Genomic DNA, 5,400 nt, shown 5'->3' on the forward strand with positions numbered 1-5,400 from the left:
CAGAGGCAGACAGCTTCTGGGACAGGCGGGAGCCACAGAGCCGCTGAGGCAGCACCCTTTTGGGGCCACAGACATCTGGCACCCTCCTAGCTGGAAGACAGTGGTCTGCCCTGCACAGGAGCCCTCTGCCTCAGGAGCAGGGAGCACATCTTGGATCCAGGACTCCACTGAACTTAGGAACTTAGTCTGCACAGCTGAGAGTGTGCACCACAGAAGCCTACAGCTTCTGTGACCTGCCAAAGCAACACAGCATCTGGGAAAGGTCCTGTTTTCCGCCTTCTTCTTCGGCCAGGAGGAGGTCCAAACGCCAGATATCTATACACCTTCCCTTTAAGAGGAAAGCTTGTCAGCAGGGAGTGCTCTAACCACTGAAACTCAGAGGAGAGAGCCTGTCTCCCAGGTCTGCTGACAGAGGATACTCAGAATCACCAGAAGAACAACCTCTGAACAGAGACAACTATAACAACTCCAGAGATTACCAGATGGCGAGAGGTAAAGGTAAGAATCTTACTAACAGAAACCAAGACCACTCACCATCATCAGGACCCAGCACTCCCACTTCGCCCAGTCCAGGGCACCCCAACACACCTGAAAAACTAGACCTGGATTTAAAAGCATATCTCATGATGATGGTAGAGGACATCAAGAAGGACTTTAAAGAACTACAGGAGAACATGGCTAAAGAGTTACAAGTCCTTAAAGAAAAACAGGAAAACACAACCAAACTGGTAGAAGTCCTTAAAGAGAAACAGGAAAACACATCCAATCAGATGATGGAAATGAACAAAACCATACTAGACCTAAAAAGGGAAGTAGACACAATAAAAAAAAACCCAAAAATGAGGCAACACTGGAGATAGAAACCCTAGGAAAGAAATCTGGAACCATAGATGCAAGCATCAGCAACAGAATACAAGAGATGGAAGAGAGAATCTCAGGTGCAGAAGATTCCATAGAGAACATCGGCACAACAATCAAGGAAAATGGAAAATGCAAAAAGATCCTAACTCAAAACATCCAGGAAATACAGGACACAATGAGAAGACCAAACCTACGGATAATAGGAGTGGATGAGAATGAAGATTTTCAACTCAAAGGACCAGCAAACATCTTCAACAAAATTATAGAAGAAAACTTCCCAAATCTAAAGAAAGAGATGCCCATGAACATACAAGAAGCCTACAGAACTCCAAATAGGCTGGACCAGAAAAGAAATACCTCCCGACACATAATAATCAGAACAACAAATGCACTAAATAAAGATAGAATACTAAAAGCAGTAAGAGAAAAAGGCCAAGTAACATATAAAGGCAAGCCTATCAGAATTACACCAGATTTTTCACCAGAGACTATGAAAGCCAGAAGATCCTGGACAGATGTTATACAGACACTAAAAGAACACAAATTCCAGCCCAGGCTACTATACCCAGCCAAACTCTCAATTAACATAGATGGAGAAACCAAAGTATTCGACGACAAAACCAAATTCACACATTATCTCTCCACGAATCCAGCCCTTCAAAGGATAATAACAGAAAAAAACCAATACAAGGACAGGAACCACGCCCTAGAAACAACAAGATGGTAATCCCTCACAAACCGAAAAGAAGACAGCCACAAGAACAGAATGCCAACTTTAACAACAAAAATAACAGGAAACAACAATTACTTTTCCTTAATATCTCTTAATATCAATGGACTCAACTCCCCGATAAAAAGAAAGACATAGACTAACAAACTGGCTACACAAACAAGACCCAACATTTTGCTGCTTACAAGAAACTCACCTCAGAGAAAAAGATAGACACTACCTCAGAATGAAAGGCTGGAAAACAATTTTCCAAGCAAATGGTCTAAAGAAACAAGCTGGAGTAGCCATTCTAATATCAGATAAGATTGACTTCCAACCCAAAGTCATCAAAAAAGACAGGGAGGGGCACTTCATACTCATCAAAGGTAAAATCCTCCAAGAGGAACTATCAATCCTGAATATCTATGCTCCAAATACAAAGGCAGCCTCATTCATTAAAGAAACTTTAGTAAATCTCAAAGCACACATTGCACCTCATACAATAATAGTGGGAGACTTCAACACACCACTTTCACCAATGGACAGATCATGGAAACAGAAACTAAACAGGGACACAGTGAAACTAACAGAAGTTATGGATCAAATGGATCTGGCAGATATCTACAGAACATTTTACCCTAAAACAAAAGGATACACCTTCTTCTCAGCACCTCATGGTACCTTCTCCAAAATTGACCACGTAATTGGGCACAAAACAAGACTCAACAGATACAAAAACATTGAAATTGTCCCATGCATCCTATCAGATCACCATGGACTAAGGCTGATCATCAATAACAAAATAAATAATAGAAAGCCAACATTCACATGGAAACTGAACAACACTCTTCTCAATGATACCTTGGTCAAGGAAGGAATAAAGAAAGAAATCAAGGACTTTTTAGAGTTCAATGAAAATGAAGCCACAACATACCCAAACTTATGGGACGCAATGAAAGCATTTCTAAGAGGAAAACTCATAGCTCTGAGTGCCTCCAAAAAGAAACTAGAAAGAGCACACATTAGCAGCTTGACAACACACCTAAAAGCACTAGAACAAAAGGAAGCAAATTCACCCAAGAGGAGTAGACGGCAGGAAATAATCAAACTCAGGGGCGAAATCAATCAAGTGGAAACAAGAAGAACTATTCAAAGAATCAACCAATCAAGGAGCTGGTTCTTTGAGAAAATCAACAAGATAGATAAACCCTTAGCCAGACTAACTAGAGGGCACAGGGAAAGTATTCTAATTAACAAAATCAGAAATGAAAAAGGAGACATAACAACAGATCCTGAAGATATCCAAAACACCATCAGATCCTTCTACCAAAGGCTATACTCAACAAAACTGGAGAACCTGGATGAAATGGAGAAGTTCCTAGACAGATACCAGGTACCAAAGTTGAACCAAGATCAGGTTAATGATCTAAACAACCCTATATCCCCCAAAGAAATAGAAGCAGTCATTAATAGTCTCCCAACCAAAAAAAGCCCAGGACCAGATGGGTTTAGTGCAGAGTTCTATCAGACCTTCAAAGAAGATCTAATCCCAGTTCTTCACAAACTATTCCACAAAATAGAAACAGAAGGTACTCTACCCAACTCATTCTATGAAGCCACAATTACTCTGATACCTAAACCACAAAAAGACCCAACAAAGATAGAAAACTTCAGACCAATATCCCTTATGAATATTGATGCAAAAATACTCAATAAAGTTCTTGCTAACCGAACCCAAGAACACATCAAAACAATCATCCATCCTGACCAAGTAGGTTTCATCCCAGGGATGCAGGGATGGTTCAATATACGGAAATCCATCAACGTAATCCAGTATATAAACAAACTCAAAGACAAAAACCACATGGTCATCTCGTTAGATGCAGAAAAAGCATTCGACAAGATCCAACACCCATTCATGATAAAAGTCTTGGAAAGATCAGGAATTCAAGGCCCATACCTAAACATGATAAAAGCAATATACAGCAAACCAGTAGCCAACATCAAAGTAAATGGTGAGAAGCTTGAAGCAATCCCTCTAAAATCAGGGACTAGACAAGGCTGTCCACTCTCTCCCTACCTATTCAACATAGTACTTGAAGTCCTAGCCAGAGCAATTCGACAACAAAAGGAGATCAAAGGGATACAAATTGGAAAAGATGAAGTCAAAATATCACTTTTTGCAGATGATATGATAGTATATATAAGTGACCCTAAAAATTCCACCAGAGAACTCCTAAACCTGATAAACAGCTTCGGTGAAGTAGCTGGATATAAAATTAACTCAAACAAATCAATGGCCTTTCTCTACACAAAGAATAAACAGGCTGAGAAAGAAATTAGGGAAACAACACCCTTCTCAATAGTCACAAATAACATAAAATATCTTGGCGTGACTCTAACTAAGGAAGTGAAAGATCTGTATAATAAGAACTTCAAGTCTCTGAAGAAAGAAATTCTAGAAGATCTCAGAAGATGGAAAGATCTTCCATGCTCATGGATTGGCAGGATCAACATTTTAAAAATGGCTATCTTGCCAAAAGCAATCTACAGATTCAATGCAATCCCCATCAAAATTCCAACTCAATTCTTCAACGAATTAGAAAGTGCAATCTGCAAATTCATCTGGAATAACAAAAAACCTAGGATAGCAAAAACTCTTCTCAAGGATAAAAGAACCTCTGGTGGAATCACCATGCCAGACCTAAAGCTTTACTACAGAGCAATTGTGGTAAAAACTGCATGGTACTGGTATAGTGACAGACAAATAGACCAATGGAATAGAATTGAAGACCCAGAAATGAACCCACACACCTATGGTCACTTGATCTTCGACAAGGGAGCTAAAAACATCCAGTGGAAGAAAGACAGCATTTTCAACAAATGGTGCTGGCACAACTGGTTGTTATCATGTAGAAGAATGCGAATCGATCCATTCCTATCTCCTTGTACTAAGGTCAAGTCTAAGTGGATCAAGGAACTTCACATAAAACCAGAGACACTGAAACTTATAGAGGAGAAAGTGGGGAAAAGCCTTGAAGATATGGGCACAGGGGAAAAATTCTTGAATAGAACAGCAATGGCTTGTGCTGTAAGATCGAGAATTGACAAGTGGGACCTCATGAAACTGCAAAGCTTCTGCAAGGCAAAAGACACCATCAATAAGACAAAAAAAACACCAACAGATTGGGAAAGGATCTTTACCTATCCTAAATCAGATAAGGGTCTAATATCCAATATATATAAGGAACTCAAGAAGGTGGACTCCAGAAAGTCAAATAACCCCATTAAAAAATGGGGCTCAGAATTGAACAAAGAATTCTCACCTGAAGAATACCAAATGGCAGAGAAGCACCTGAAAAAATGTTCAACATCCTTAATCATCAGGGAAATGCAAATCAAAACAACCCTGAGATTTCACCTCACACCAGTCAGAATGGCTAAGATCAAAAATTCAGGTGACAGCAGATGCTGGCGGGGATGTGGAGAAAGAGGAACACTCCTCCATTGTTGGTGGGATTGCAAGCTTGTACAACCACTCTGGAAATCAGTCTGGCGGTTCCTCAGAAAATTGGACATAGTACTACCGGATGATCCAGCAATACCTCTTCTGGGCATATATCCAGAAGATGTCCCAACCGGTAAGAAGGACACATGCTCCACTATGTTCATAGCAGCCCTATTTATAATAGCCAGAAGCTGGAAAGAACCCAGATGTCCCTCAACAGAGGAATGGATACAGAAATTATGGTACATTTACACAATGGAGTACTACTCAGCTATTAAAAAGAATGAATTTATGAAATTCCTATCCAAATGGATGGACCTGG

This window comes from Mus caroli, unplaced genomic scaffold (assembly GCF_978045245.1).
Source record: "Mus caroli unplaced genomic scaffold, Mus_caroli_1 scaffold_6, whole genome shotgun sequence".
Taxonomy (NCBI): Eukaryota; Metazoa; Chordata; class Mammalia; order Rodentia; family Muridae; genus Mus; species Mus caroli.